The sequence below is a fragment of the Rousettus aegyptiacus genome, unplaced genomic scaffold (assembly GCF_014176215.1).
Source record: "Rousettus aegyptiacus isolate mRouAeg1 unplaced genomic scaffold, mRouAeg1.p scaffold_m13_p_8, whole genome shotgun sequence".
Lineage (NCBI taxonomy): Eukaryota > Metazoa > Chordata > Mammalia > Chiroptera > Pteropodidae > Rousettus > Rousettus aegyptiacus.
Window position 1 is genome coordinate 10,538,423 of NW_023416311.1, and position 16,378 is coordinate 10,554,800.

At 44.5% G+C, this 16,378-nt stretch overlaps 1 long non-coding RNA gene across 1 annotated transcript; it reads left to right on the forward strand.

Annotated features, from left to right (window-relative positions):
- Positions 1-11,056: 11,056 nt before the first annotated feature.
- On the forward strand, positions 11,057-14,339 carry LOC107515379. The gene is made up of 4 exons (XR_001597998.2): positions 11,057-12,070; positions 12,974-13,425; positions 13,834-13,925; positions 14,033-14,339. It is a non-coding gene; the product is annotated as an uncharacterized LOC107515379 (long non-coding RNA).
- The last annotated feature ends 2,039 nt before the right edge of the window (positions 14,340-16,378 follow it).

Below are 16,378 nucleotides of genomic sequence, written 5' to 3' on the forward strand. Positions count from 1 at the left end.
TCTCTTCTCTGGACCAATATCCAGGAGGACCAAAGCCTTGGGGACTCAGCTGTTTTGAGTTTCCTTATACTACAAGGAGACAGAGATCAGGAAGGTGGATGTGCCCGTGGTCAAGTCAGAATCTCACGCAAACAGCCCACTCAGCACTTGTGTGAGAGATCAGGTGCAGAGAATGCAGAAGTCAAGGTGAAAATTTAGCCTTTTGTAGCAGGGCCGGGGGAACGCCTAACAAAAATAAACTCTCTGTTGGTCAGCAAAGTTAGATGGCTTTCAGGGAACCGAAAGGAGTAGTGATAGAGAAAAAAACAAATCACGAACAGATTCTACTTGCTGCTTTAGTTGTGTGAAACGTTGCCTCAAATGACCAGAAATTTCTAGTGGAGCATGTCTGATGGAGCTGTGATAATCCTACAGCAATGGTTTTCTAAAGTATGTTCCTGAAAGTAGGCTTTTTGTTTTGTTTTGTTTTGTTTTGTTTGTAAAATATTAACATGAATTTTAGGGGGGAAAAAGAATTCTGTGTAGAAATAAATTATGAAAACATCGTATACTTTTATCGTCTCTTGGAGAGTCACATGAACGTTTGCATATTAAAGGCTCTGAAAAGTCCTGCAAAGAAAAACAAAACATTAAAAAATTCTTCATCTGAATTTTCATCTCTATCTAAACTTATTTCACTAAGGATCCTCCTCCCTCTCTTCCTTCCTTCCCTCCTTCCTTCCTTCCTTCCTTCTTTCCTCTCTCCATTTTCCTCCTTCCCCCTCTCCCCCACTTCCTCCTCCTCTCCTTCCCTTCCTTTCTAGTCCATGCCAGTTAAACATAATTCTGAAAATCACAATTCGTGACATATTGACCTTGAGAATTTCTTTCCAGCGTGTTCTATTTTGTGTTTTTGGTTAAAATGATACAAACAAAAAGAAGCAGAATGATTATTCATCGAGCCCCTTCTGTGTGTCAGTCATTGAGCTGAGCAGGTTTCGTATACCTGAATTCATCTTATTTTCAAAACTATAGTGAAACAGGGAATATTATTAATTTCTCAGATGAAGAAACTGAGGCACAGAGAGGTTGAGTTACTCACGTGAACAGTAAAATGAACTGGCTGGGTGCAAACCCAGACGATCTACCCCCAAGTCTGTCCTTTTAGGCATCAGGCTATTAAAGTCTGGGAACTAAAAGATAGTCTCCTGACTAGCCGGAAAAAAACCATTCATTCCGTGTTTGAAAGAATCTGTGGTCGTACCTTTATTTCAGCTGAGGTATGCTGACCAAGGGATCTCCATGTTTCCAGGAGACACACGAGTCAAACTGTCAGCCAGTGGCATCAAAAGAGATACACTGAGTCTGCTTGCAGGCTCGGTGGGCCGGGAAGGCTGCGCCTGGACCATTTCCATTTCCTCCGTGATGCATGGATGAACGTGATCAATAATTATATCCCGTGGTTACATGCAATGTATAATTATATCTATTTACCAGTTAGTTTCATTTTCCGAAGGGGAAGTACACAGCCTGCTGAGATTTAGATGGAGAATAAATAGATCTGTCCTCGACTGCATTACAGATACCGCAACATCCTCCAGACGTCTTCACACAGTGTGGGGCTGGCTCCGGCCCTCGGCCCTAAATCCTGCCAAACGCGATTCACTCATCCCTGTCCTGTTCACAGAAGGAGGAAATCCCGCTCGGTTCCTCCAACCTTATGTCCGTCTTACTTCTTATTCCACATCCTGTTTCTACACTACAGCACAGTAGAAAATGCAAGGATTTGGAGCCAGACAGAATCCTTGACTAGTTTCCAGTCCTGTTTTTGATGCTTTTGTTTCCTGCGCTGAGCGCTTTCTTCGTATTACATTATCCTATTTCCCAACAACCCTGTATAGCAGATTCTATTGTGACCCCCATTTTGAAGAAGAAAAGGTTGAGTTTAGAGTAGTTAAGTAACCTGATCACCAGGTCATCCTATTTGCATGGTTCGTGCTAGATAGAGTGGTGTTGCATTAGTTATCCATCACTGACAAATCACCTTAATATGAGGCAGCTTAAAACAGCGGCGTTAATTATTTCACGGTTTCGCTGGATCAGGAATCCAGGCATGGGTTAGCTGGTGTCCTTGTCTTAGGGTCTCTTAATGCTGTCATTCAGGTGCTAGCCGAGGTTGCAGTCTCATCTGAAGGTCTGACGGGAGGACTTAATTCTAAGCTCACCGATGTGCTTATTGGCGATTCATTTCCCCACAGGTTGTTGGACCAAGCTCTCAGGTCGAGCTGTCGGCCAGGGGTCTTCTCAGTCCTTGTCATATGGGCCATCCACAGAGCACCTTAAAAACGTGGTGGTTTCATTAGGGTGAGCAAGAGAGCATGAGAGAGAGAATGCCAGCGAGACAGAAATCACCGTCGTTTGTAACCTAGTCATGGGCGTGATGTCTCATCATCTTTGTTGTGTTCTATTTGTTAGAAGCAAGTCACTAGCTCCAGTCTGCACTCAAGGGGAGGAGATTACACAGGACCGTGGATACAGGAGGTGGGGAGCACTGGGGGACCGTGTCGGGAGCTGCCTACTGCAGGCGGTTAAGGGCCTGGACATTAAAGCATGGCTTTGTCAGCTCCGCCACTTGTTAAGTCCATAACCTCAGGAAAGCTTCGCCCCTCCTCTAAGCCTCCATTTTCTTATCTTCAAAAGGGTATGATAATACCTACCTCATACGATTGTTGTTAGGATTAAAAAAGATGTTAAGTACCTGACAATGTTCTGGTTTTCTTCTCCAAACCACTGTTGGCCGAGCGGCTGTAGAATCATCTGGAATCTATTCTTTCCCGTGTAGCCTCTGGAGAGGTGTTGAGCAGAAGAAAGAACTGGGGTGCTAGGGATGGGTGTTCTAGCTCTCTAATTTGCTCTGTCATTTTGTACATATTTCCCCCTCGTCTCTGGGACTTTGTTTATTCATCTGTAAAAGTAGAGAGTTCAATAAAGAGCAAAACGATTTTTCTTTCTGTGCCAATTCTAAATGATTGGCCATGGATTTCGAGAGCTTCGTATTGTCCGCTGGTGTGCAGGAGCCAGTTCCCACAGGCGCGTGAGAGCTGACCGCGCATGTCCCTTACCGACTCTGTGTTCAGTGATGTCACTCACGGTGAAGTCAGCCATGATGGGAATATTTCTACTGTGGATATAAGCAGACGCTGCAAACCAGATCTCTCTCCCCTACCCGCAGTCCCCGACCTGAGCGCAAGTCATTAAACCTTTTCCATTGCACGACTGTTTTCCAGGCTCTGTGGGGAACAGGGCAATAATCGATTGCAACACCCACCAGAAACTCAGGAGGAGGATGTGGGAGAATGAGGGACCGATGCACATTTGCTGTCTCTGGTTAGTTAATTTCTATCATCCTCCACGCACTACATTTTTAGGAGGAGGAATTACTGGAGCGAGGGAAAGGTTGCTAGCACAGGCTCTGCCTCTGAAATAAAAGGCATAATAAAGCCCAGCTTATCACCTGCTGATGGTGTTCCCTCATCTTAGTGTCTTTAAATTGTCTAAGAAACTAGAATCTGGGTACTGCTCAGATAGACTCCTTAGAAGTGTTGGGCTCTTTCTTCCTTTCTCTGAATGGGTGGAATGAAAGCATTTTAAATAACACATATGCTGTGAAGTTAGTACTGTACACAATTGCATACCTGGCTCTTCTCAGCCACAACTACCGTTACCTGGTAGGTAGGTGTGTCAATCAGGGCATGTCAGAGAAATAGAACCAATAGGGTATATGTTTATTATGAGCAATTGGCTCATGCAATTGTGAAGGCAGAGAAGTCCCATGATCTGCCATCTGCAAGCTGGGGACCCAGGAAAGTCAGCAGTGTGATTGAGCTTAAAGGCCTGGGAACCAGAGTAGCCAATGACGTTAAGTCCCAGTTCGGAGGCAGGAGAGGATGAGATGAGAGGTCCCAGCCCTAGCAGTACGGCAGGAAGAAAGGGGCACATTCCTCCTTCCTCCGCCTTGTTCTCTTCGAGCCCTCCACAGGCTGGGCGAGGCCCACCCACACCGGGGAGGGCAATCTGCTTCGCCGACCTCGTCCGGAAATACCTTCACAGGCACACACAGAAAGAGTTTTTAATCTGGGCACCCTGTGGCCTGGTGAATTTGACACATAAAATTAACCATGATGGTAGACAAGGGGTTATTCCCAGTTCCTCCATACCCCGACCCTGAGAGTTGAAGATCAGAGATGCCTGAGTTGAAAAGATTTGCCAGCAATTACACAGCAAACGGCCAGGCTGGAGCTAGAATTACCCAGGTCTTCTTACTACAGCCCTCGCTCATTAAACGCTAGAGTGAGAAAACCTGGGGTGTGCTGGGGAGCAGGGGCTGGGACAAACTCTCCTGTTTGTCCCTTCGTGCAATTCCGATGGTCTCCAAAGCAGTGAGATGTGGCCACAATCACGATGTGTTACTCAGAGAGGAGCTAATGACATAATCATGGACTTTCAACAGTCAATTATTGCAATTACTGGAAACCACTCTCTTGTCATATTTCATTTAGCATAAAACAGCACAAAGGAGGCAAGTGACACCAAGGGTCCTGGGCCCATTGTCGCTGCCCTCACTGGAGCAGGCACCTAAAAAGGAGAATGCCAACCCCAATAAACTATTTCTGCAGAAGCCATTAGGCTGGGTGACATGTTCACTTAGGGTGACATATATTGATCATGTAAAACACGCACACTGTATAATATGATTAAACAAACTCAGCCGGTTGCAGAGAGAGCCAGCTGAACCGTGTGCGGTGGCTGGCTCTGCAGCAAGGACTTCGTGGCGCTGGTTGGGAGCACCTAGCTCTGGGTGGGAACTACGTACAGTGTGTTTCTGTCAGTAATCAGTCACTCACTCATTCATTCGTTCGTTCATTCATTCAACAGGTATTTCTTGAGTGTCCACTGAATGAGGGGAGCTGTGGTAGGTACTAGGGATAAAATGATGAATGAGACCCACAGTTGTCCCTGTCCCCATGAAGCTTGTAGTCTAGTGAGCAGCACAGGTATCAGCAGAGTGATCAGAAATAAATGCTCTGAAAGAAGGCTCGTGGTTCAATGTGAGTACATGAGGGAATCTGGCGAGGCGATCGGACCAGGAACACCGAATAACCACGACATTTGCTATTTGTCGTTCACCTACCAGAGTGGGTTGAATAGCATCCCCTTGAAAATTCATCGTCGCCTGGAACTTCAGAATGTGGCTGTCTTTGGAATGGGGTCTTCGGAGATATAATGAACACTCTTAAGGTGATTCATACTGGATTTGGGGCGGGCTTTAAAGCCAACAATTGCAGTGACTGGTGTCCTTACAAGAAGAGGAGAGGACACAGAGACACACAGAGAGACACAAGGAAGAAGGGCATGTGAAGACAGAGGCAGATATTGGAGTGAGGCTGCCACAAGCCAAGAAATGCCTGGAGTCCCAAGACTCTGGAAGAGGCAAAGGAGTGTTCATCCCTAGAGCCTTGGGCGGGAACATGGCCTTTCCGACAACTTAACTTAGGGCAGCTGGCTTCCATGACTGTTGGAGAATGGATTTCTGTGGTTTGCAAGCCACCCAATGAGTGGACATTTGTTATGGCAGCCCTAGCCAACTAACGCGCCCACTAAATGACTAAGTGTTAGAACTAGGAGTGCCTGTGCAGGAAGACATTATACGCAGCTCCTGCCTTCAGGGAGTTTAGAGTCTTGTTGAGGAGATAGGCAGTAAACAGATACCTGAAATCTTCTCTGTTAAGGGCTAAGATCAGGGGGCATAAGAAGAGAGCTCTAGCTCAGGCTTGGGCATCCTCAATGCCCAGAGATGAGGCTGACAGCACAGTGTTCATTACCCTTGTCACCTGTCACCTGTCACCTGAGCCCTGGCTTACATCCCCAATGAAACATGTAACACTGGAGTTCATCTTTGTCATCCTTAACTAATGTCCAATGTGTAAGGATCTCTGGTCGCATTCCCATTTCCTGGGTGTTTGGAAGTATCTTATTTCTGCTGCTTCATTTCTTATTTAATTTTTTATTTCATACCCTAGAACTTCCATGCCCATGGCAAAGAAACTCACCATAGGTCACTCACCTGTAGCCCCTAGCTATTAGGGAGATGAAATTGGTCAGACTTGGGATTTGGGTGGTACAAGGGAGGTGGAGGCAAGGATGTCCCCTCAGTTCCTGCTTTGGGATACTGTCGCTTCCTGGAGTAGGGAATACAGGAGGTCAGATAGGCATGCCTGGGGACCCAGGAGCTCAGACTTGGGTTTGCTGAATTTGAATTATCTGGGGAACATCCAGCTAGAGATAGCTGATAAGCAGTTGACTGTATGACTCTGTCTGGAGTAATAAGAAGTGTCTGAGCATTTTGAATTCCGTTATGGTCATCTCTGATGACGCGTCTCTGTCTGAAAACCAGGCTAAGCTAACAAAATTTAATTGTACTTAAGATAGTGAAAAGGCGGGGCTCACACCTCCCGTATAATGACGTATACTCCACAGACTCCAAGAGAAAGAAGAGGTAGGGGTCTTGATGAGCTAGCTATTGCATTCATCCACCTGACTCCTGGTAGCTATTCTGTTAGAGTGAATGTAGCCAGGAACCCAAAGGGTGTGAAGATTTGCAATAGTGCAATCCCCACAGGAAGTTGGAAAGTCTATTCCTCAGAGTTCCAATTTATCTTCTTCAGGTGGTAGCAATGTAAAAGTATTTTCTGGAATATCAATACTCTGTCTTTGGCGATGGGGGTTGCTATTATTTTAAAGACAGAAATGTCTCCTTCAGTGTCCATGGCCGTGTCACCTGAACGTGCCTAATCTGGTCTGATCTTGGAAGCGAAGCAGTGCTCGGCCTGGTTAGTACCTGGATGGGAGACGACCTAGGAAGACCAGGTGCTGTAGGTACATATAAAAAAAATCTCCTTTGAGGAAGTGCTCACAAATCTCGGCCTTCCCGACGTGAGTGTGCAATCAGAGAGGAATTGATGGCAATTTACTCTTCTACATAGTGGTGTTTTCACAATGCTTTTTGGTTCACAGAAAAAAGGATAGAGAAAGTGGACATGTGTTCATATCCATAGATAACAAAGATACATGTGAAAGGGAAGCAGGGGAAACAACCTTACCTCTCAAATATAAAAGATGGAGGGAGGAACCCAGGAATTTTAAGCTAGGGGTTCAACTGCTTTGTCTCTATTTTCTCATCTGTAAATGGAGATAATAAGACCCTTCCCCACTGGAATGCTCTAAGGAGTAAATGAACTATTACTGCAAAGCCCCTTTCACAGAGACTGGCATATAGTAGATGCTCAATAAATGGCAGCCTTTACTTAAATTTCAAGTAATGGAGGGCCCACCCCTTAAAAGAGCAGGTGCTATCGATTGCAATTTCAGAGTCTACTCATGGATATTTTCCTGAAACATTAGATTTAGCTTGTGTGCTCCATGAGGGCTAGGAGCATGACTTAATAATTATAACGATAATAATTATAATAATCATAACAATAGCAGTAATCATCATAATAATAGCAAGCATATATTGAGCAGGTCCAATTTGGAATACATGAAGTGCTTGTATTATCTCATGTAATCCTCTCAACAACGTAGTGATGTTTGCCTTAATTTTTCCATTTTCAGGTGTGGAAAGGGGGGCAGGGTGAGAGAGAGAGATCGACGCTATCTTATTTATCTTGATATTCCCAGTATCTTGAAAAATCACTAGCAGAATCAAGTTTTACGAAGGTGGGCGAATTAATGATTGAATAAATACATGAAAATACTGGGTGGATGAAGATATAAGAAATAAGCCATAGGGTTCTAAAATCCTGTCAGGCTTGACTCCTCACTCTTTTGGGACTTACCTCTTAGCCCACAGGGACCTGGGCATTTTTGGAGCATCCTTTGGGTTTTTCTCCCCTTAAGAGCTGAGCCCGCGGTCACTGCACCACCTTTCCTCCTTGTGGCTCTAATTACCTGCTCATTGGCATGCAAGCACTGCCCCAGTCCTGTCCTTGACAAGGAGTAGAAATTCGGTGAGAATCGTACCCATTAGGGCCTTTTATGACCACCATTATGTAACGAAGAGCATCTGCAGCCTGGGGAATTATTGCAAGCTTTTGTTTTGTTTTTAGTGTACTGTCTCCTCACGCCCTTCTTCCTTGCATGAGTGTAGTAAGAGTCATAACTGTGCCCTCTTTCTCTCAGGTCAGAGCCTGTGGCGGATAGCATTCAACTCCCTTCCGCTTTCTCAATAGAAATCCAATTTTGTTCTGGTCTCTTGTGTGGCATGTCCCTCCAGGTCAGCCGACCTCACTCTTAATCTCAGATGGACCTGATGGTCTAAGAACTGTGAAAGACAAGATTTCTCCTCTTTTTTCTCTTTCTCACTTCTCTCCTTCTTCTCTTCACTCAGTAGAACAGTAAAAAGAAGAATTTTTGAAAGGGCTAGAGTAGGTTTATTTATAGGAAGTAGAATGGTTGGCCTGGGTAGGAAGGCTGCAGCTTCTTGGTGTCCATCTTGTAGGGGAAAATCACGTCTCTGCCTCTCCCAAAAGAGAGAGGAAAGATCTGGATGCAATGTAAGCAGCCCAGAGACAGTTCCAGGAGTCTCTGTAAACAAACAAACAAACAAAAAAAAGAGCAATCAATCAACTATAAATACCCATCTGAACAGACCAGGCGATACCCCTTTTGACAACTTTCTTAAAATGTTAGGACTTTGGATCCCTATCTCTTCTTTCATGCCTCAAAATTGGTACCATATTTGAGAGCCACTGAAGCGAAAGACCATAAAACCCTGTGATTTTTCTCTTTAATTTTCTAGTAGGTTTCTTTATTAGAATGTTTGCCATGAGAAACAGACCCCAAATGGACAAGATCCAGGAGGTACCACGCTAGTGAGTCGTTGGACCATTGGGCAGGGCCACCTATACAAAAGCTATGGTATTTTGAGACACTACAAAAGCATCCCAACCACCTCTGGTACATAAACCAGATGCTGTAAATCAACTGTTCACCAATGCTCACATCTATTAAAAGAGAGAGATAGGAAAGGTCGAAGCAAAGTTCCCGAGTAGTGAAAGCTGGACTCGGACAGTCTCATGCTGGAACCAGGTGTCGGCCGGCCCCAAGATGCTCTACAAAGATGCGCCTGAATGCTGCACATATTGGCCAGGTGACTGCCCCAAGAATATTTATTTGGCCAATGCCAAAGACAGGATTCAAACTCAGGTTTTCTGATTCCGATTTTAGCACATTTTTATATTTCATTTCCCCTATTCTTTCCAGAGTCAATCCCTGAGAACTTAGAAGAAATTGACTTAACGCTCCATCTTTCATAGAACAAGTTATTTGTGAAATATCTTGAATCTGATCACTGCTTTCGAGACCCTGAGAATAGCTATTTTAGGGTCTGCTGTAATTAGGGATGTGTCCCAATTTTGAGAGTTGATTACATTTTTGATTTCCCAAATTAGCATGAGACGGCCACCATTGAACAATAATTATACCTCACAGGTTTTTGGGAAACCTGTGTGTGATCAAGTGTCTTTCAGAGAATGAATGCTCCACAAATGTTAACTTTTATTGATTGTATTTACTCCCTGCAGTCCAGGCCCTGGGCAAAGAAGGCTGGTTTATCTCCTTAACCACTATCTTCCACCATTACTCAAGTCCTCATCTCGATTATCGACGTGACACCAGACTCACTTGGGAGCTCTGAAGTAGTGAGATGTTATAAAGGGTTAAAGTAGGATCTGTGTTTTGGAGAAAGCCTGTAGTACCACCTGTTGCCAGAGAGGGGCAGCACACCGCCACCAGCACTGAGAGTCCAGTTGCTGCTGACCCGCGCTCTCTTTAGTATGTAGGGCTCCCAAGTCTAGCTGGGAGGCTGGAGCCTCAAGAAAGCTAGTTAAGGAATCTCAGGTGAAATGAAAGCTAAGATGAAAATAGCTGGGGCAGCAGCAACCATGCATAGAAATGAAGCTGAAACGTCAGCGTTGAAGCCAGTGTGCCCGAGCCACAGGACATACTCTCTACACACTAGCTCGTTCGCACTCACTGATCCTGGCATTTGTTTTCCAAATCGTGCATTCATGCACTGTGAAGGATGGAGTAACTGCCTTTTGGGGCCCTCGAATCTGACAAGGGGCCAGGCTCTCAGGAGAAGCATCACAGGTCTACTGGACTTAAAGTCAGAACCTTGCCCTGGAAGGTGAAGCAGCCATCAGGGCCTGGTGTGTCAGACAGGTTAGAGCACCTGCTGGGCATGTTGCGGAGTAAGGGGGAGTGCACTTCCTTTGGGCGGGGTCGCCTTCCCTGTTCCACCAGAAGCAGGTCCTGAGTAGCTAATTAAGCATAGCACAACAACGACAGGGTCCCATTCACCCCAGGGCCATTATAGATTCTTACAGTATGGTTCTTAACAGTTTACAGGAGAAGGCAGTGAGAAGTGTTAAGGATGGGGCACCAATTTGTAATTTCCTCGTGGGTCCTACTGAAACTTGGTGTAGAATCCCAGAGGAAGTGGCTAAACTCAGACAGGAAATAGAGTGTCTGCCTTGATAGACAGCAGCGTGACCCTCACAGGAAGTAGTAAGGGTTCTGAACACAAGTTAAACCGGCCCTGGCAGGAAGTAGTGAGGACTGTCACAGGACACGACTTGACAAAAGGAAACAATATGTATATGTTTCCACTGCATTTCTTAATTTCATGCTACTAGTGGATGGAGCAGAGATGAACAGTATTTCTAAATTTAATACCAGTATTTAAATATTACATAGTTATAGGGTCATAAGCAGATTAGGACAAGGTAGTTTTATTTACTATTAAAAATTGTTATGTAGTTGAATTTCATAATCTTCGAAGTGAGTTTTCCATTTCCCCTTGACTATGGTTGGTTGAATAAAGAGTGGTAGAAACTGATTGACTTCAAGTAGTTTTGAGTGGAGGAGAGAGTAGAAAACTTTCAACACAGACAAAGTGTCAGATAGTTTTTGTTTTGTTGTTGTTCAACAATGAGAAATAAGCTATTGTTGTTGTTTTTATTACTATTGTTATTTTAGAGAGGAAAACTTTTCCTAGTTAATTGCTTTTTCATAATGAATCATTGTCACAACATTCTTGTGTCTGAGATAAGGGTTGCCAAAAATTCTAATAACCTGACGGATTTCTATGTCGTCAATAAACTCATACCGTCAAAGGCAGTATTAGCTCGATGAAGAATCATTCAAATCAGCAGAATCTTGAATATATGGACCTATCATGATGTCTGTCTCTCACACACAAACATATACACAGATGCACCGTAAGTCTTTTTAGAAGTGTGATGCTTGCATTAATATATCGCTGTAACCAGTTGTCTTCTTGCAGTGGACTTATGTTCTCTTTATTTGCCCGTGTTAGTTTTTGGTGCTTTTCTTCAAAATATTTCCAATATTTATCCACTCCGGGCACATGGTAGGGTGCACTTTCCTGCCTCATGAAGTTAGGCATGGCCACGTGACTTAGTTTAGGGAAAAAAATTAAGTGAAAGTAAAATGTCTGGTTCCCAAGTAAGAGCTTTTAACAGCCATGTGAAATTCATCATGCTCATTTTTTCCTAGCTCAGAAACCTTGGAACATCAGAGATGCGTCCTCCTCTGTCATCTTGAGTCAAGATGATGAAAAGCAGGGTCCCCAACTCCAGCCCCAATGCACACATGCGATGAGAAGTAACAGGTGTTGTTTTAAGTTACTGAGGTTTGGGGATTATTTGTTACTGCAGCATAACCCATCTTATCTGACTAATACACTTCCTCTCATTCATTCCCCTTGTACATTACCAAGCCCCACTCTGCTTCCTCTCTGTGTGGTTGGGGGAACTGTGATGGGCTGACCGCCTCTCTTTCTCCATTTCAGAGGTTATTACGTAGCCCCATTGTGGCCAAATAAAGCATTCCATCCTTCTGTCCTCGATTACTCGTTCAAAAACAGGCAAGCGATCCAAGCCAGGGAAATGAGAATCAATCCTCAGTTAAGGAGGCAGCTCTCTTTTTACACAGAGGTCTCATTAAGCAGGTAGGATATCAGCCTAGAGGTGGCCATTGTTACTACCACTTGGAACAAGCCCCGCTGAGAATAAAGCCTACTCAGAGAAGCAAGAGCTGAAATACGGAGAGGCGCAAATTCAAGACGATATTATTTAAGCATTCAGAACATTCTTGATGTCCAGTGATACTAACCGCAACTTCTTTAAAAACATTTTTTTGGGCTAAATTTCATGTCATTTGCAATAGAAGAATCTTAACTAATATTCTTCCTAAACACACTGGATGAAACAAGTTGGCTTGTCAGCCATAGTCACCTGCAGAATAAGGTTGAGATCTCTCAGCCTGGTCTTCAGTGCCTCTCACGTTTTAGATCCAGCGTACGTTTCCGGCCTTACATCTGGGTCACATTCTTCACCCCACTTCCCGGTGTTACCCTGAATTGCACAGCGGCCATTCTCCAAGTCCAGTCTGGAGTTCCCTGCAGCCATGCTCATGCTGCCCTGGGCTGTCTGGTGACTCGGGCACGTGTCTGTCCTCCACACTTGAATGTCAGCTCCCTTAAATGGGGAGGGCGCAGTACGTCATTTCGCATTTATTTTCTTTATAGTGTCAAACGCTGATTCTTGGACAGTGGCAGGCACTGAGGAAATAGTTGCGGAACTGAACCAAATTCTGCATTCTAAGAAATCTCATTACACACTGTTCGTGCTCACACCCCTGGTAAATAAACTCCATATTTGGTTGAGCTTGTGAGAAAACTGCATTGGCCTCAGTTCCTAGTTCTTTAGACATCATATTTCAGGGCTCCGGTGGGAATGAAATTTTTTCTTTAGCTAGATCTTTAAATACAAATCTCCTTCCTGTGTTAAAAATGTGCTTTTGATACATGCAACCGTCCTAGATGAATACTTTCTTTAATTCCATTTTACAGACAGGAAATAAAATCCAGAGACGTTAAGTAACTTGCATAATGTCACACAGCCAGGCTCAGACTGGAACGTAGACTTGTCGATGCCAGAACCTTTGCTATCTTTTCGTCGTGCACATGCCTCAGTTCAACGTTGAAGAGTTAATGGGCTCCCGTCTTAGCTCTTCTTAAGAAGAGATATTGTTTTTATACTGTTGAAACCTTGATTCATCCTAATCAAAACTGGAACTTGACACCCTTCAGAGAAGAGGGTGGTGCGGTGTCACGCAGGAAGGAGCATGGATCTGGAAATCACCTTTGCCCCCTTGCAAGCCCTGTGGCCTTTGGCAAGCCACCAGAGCGCGCCCAGTCTTGGATTAGTCATTTGCAAAGTGGAGATCAGAAACACCGCGTCGAGATGTGAGGATTCAGAGTGAAAATGAATGAAACGATCCCAGTAGAGGACCTGGCAGTAAGTAAGTAGTGCTGTGCCAGTTAGAACTATAAATAATAGTGTGTCGATTTCTAATTCGAGTGTTGCCTCTGCCCCGTGTCACCGTAACCATTAGGCTGTGGAGACTGCCTTGCCTGTTCCTCATCTTCACTGCCTAGCCGGGTGCCGGGCCTCAGGTAATGCTCTGAAATCTTTAGGGAAGTCTTCTGGTATCCTAGACTTCATTTTCCTGATTTTTAAAGTGGGGCAATCATTTGCCTACCACGCGGGGTTGTTAGGGCCAACGTGTGAAGTCATAAGCGTAGGGATTGCCGCCTAGTAAGTAAATGTGAACACATTTTGAGGTGACCAGCAATACAAGACCCATTAGAGAAGTTTCCCCAGATGCTTTCTAAGGCCCCCGTGCTCACCACCCATTTGTGTCCTCCAGGCTTTTGGAGCCAACAAGGTGATCTCTAAGATGCACTTAGAGCCGTGCCTGTCCCATTTGGGGACACAGAGATTGGGCAATGCCAGACACAGGTATGCACCTTTCGATAGGGCCCGGGCAGCCCCTGGAGAAGGGGCTGGGGTGGGAGGCAGGAAGGGGAGGAGACCCATCTTATTAAATGCCTACTTCCATTCTGCAGAGCGGCGAGAGGCTCAATTTCCTAGTCCCTTACCAAAGGCAAGATGCAGGTCGTCACTGTTTGCAGCATATGCACAGAAGCTCTGGTCATAAAGAGGACGGTTGATGAGGACATATGCTACGTGCCCAGAAGCACTGCCAGGCCTGAACGCGGTTCCTTGGCGACACCGCGATTATATCTCCGTCGAGTCCAGGCAAGCCTCTCAGGCCTGCAAGGCTGCAATTTGGAAATGGATTTCACAGCTGCAAACTATAAGATGACCCAATTTGTCTTTTCCATTTCTGCCTCCTCTCCTATAACTATGGAAATCTGCATCCTTGTCTCGGTGATGGCTGGCATAAAATATGCAGCGGGATTTAGTGCTCAGATCTAAGAGCTGCAAAATGCAAGGACGGCTGGGAAAGTGGTCTTGGGATAGGTGGCGGGCGTGAGCAGACCCTTGGAGAGATGTCTGCAGATTTCTGCTCCTCCAGACACAAAGGCCTCCTTTTTCTAACACGCTTGTCCCAAAGGCAAAGGGAGAGGATATATGTGTCCCCTCATCTTTGCCGAGGAACCCGGGGCTACCCATCCTGCAAAGAACATCCCAGATGGTAAACGGAACTGAAGTTTGCACATAAATTCTCTCCAGGGAATTGGTGGTTGGCAATAGCAGGCCTAATGAAATTTTTTATTGTGGTTATTACATACAATTTGTACAGTATATCATGCACGGGATTTTTTTTTTCTGTTCCTATAAATCTGGAATTGCCAGCGTAACTGCCCAGGCTTACGGAGTGCCGCGGAACACAATTACCTCGAGATGCAAACTCTCTTTAGGACATAAAAATCGTTGCTACTGAGAAGGCTGAATTGCACCGGCAATTTTGTAAATATTTGAGTGATATATTTCCTTTTGGATAAGTTTTCATAGCTTTGGAAAGCTGTCTCATTTCTTAATGCTTTTGTTGTTGTCAGGTTTTTTTTTTGTTGTTGTTGTTGTTGTTGTTCTGAGTATCACTTGTGGCCCGATTGTTGTTTTCAATCATGCTTAGTAAATCAGACTATTGGACAAATGTCATTTATAAAAGGCTCGGGACTGCAAGGCCTTCTGCTGGCATTAAGAGGACTGTCTTCATGGCATGTTTCTTAAAGATGTGAGAGGAAGGAAAAAACAAAAAGACGAGTCAGGCACATCCTGTACTTCTTCCCCCTGTATGGTCAGTTTTTCAAGTTAGAAGTTGCAGGCAAGGATTCCGTTTTTAATGAGGGCCGATGGCCAGTGCCTTCCTCTTTACGTTTGAGCCAGTGAGGGAATCGTTCCTGGATATGCTGGGTTGATTTTGATACCAGCAAAATGCATCAGACGCCAGAAGTGTCTGCACCTTTTCTAGTTAGACTTTATTACCAAATATGATGGTGAGGAATGTTATACCCTCGGATCGATTTTCTGCAAGTTCTAATATTGGAGATAAGGAGAGTTCTTCCATCAGCTTCCAGCAAACGGAACGGAGATTGTTAAAACTCCTCATAACAGTTTCCAAAGGAAGACAACAGTGATGGATTATAGAATGCCCGGGAAGTGAGGAAACATGCTCCTGAGCGAAGAGAAACTGTTCCAATACAAGGCGCGCTAATGAAAAGGGAAAAACGCCCTTCCTCGCCCTCCTTACCTTGGAGCTAAAGGCAGACAGACCTCCATCCATTCCCGAAGGTTTACCTTCCGTCCTCCGTTCCTCCTCCCCCCTCTTCTCTTCTCTTTCGTTCTTTCTCTTTTTGGCTTGCTTGCTTTTCTCTTCATTTTCTACGTCCTCCTTCCTCCTTTCCTCCTTCCTTCTGGCGTCTCTTCTTATTTCTTTTCTTTTTCTGACGTTCTTCTTTCTTTCTTTCTTTCTTTCTTTCTTCTTTCTTTCTTTTCTCTCTCTCTCTCTCTCTCTCTCTCTCTCTTTCTTTCTTTCTTTTCCTATCTTATCACATTTAATCCCCATAATAGCCTCTGAGTTGTCTATTATTATTCTTGCATTTCACAAATAAGGAAACTAAAGGATTAAGTCCCTTGCTGAAGTCATCCAAGATTTGAACCCAGGTCAAATCAGAGTCTGATAAATAACGATCAGAAGCAGTCAGTTGCCTGCTTCTCCCAACTTTCTTTTTCCATGTCTGTCCCAAGACTTTGACACTCACAGGACTGTAGAACAGCACCCGACTGTTTTCCCTGACATACTGTAGCACCGCGACATAGATATTTTAGAAATGAAAAGAAGATCAATATACTTTCCCTATGCTAATCACATGAGAAGTTATGTTTGCATGGGAGACTAAAGATGAATTTTATTAAAGGCAGATAAAAACATCCAAGGAGGGTTT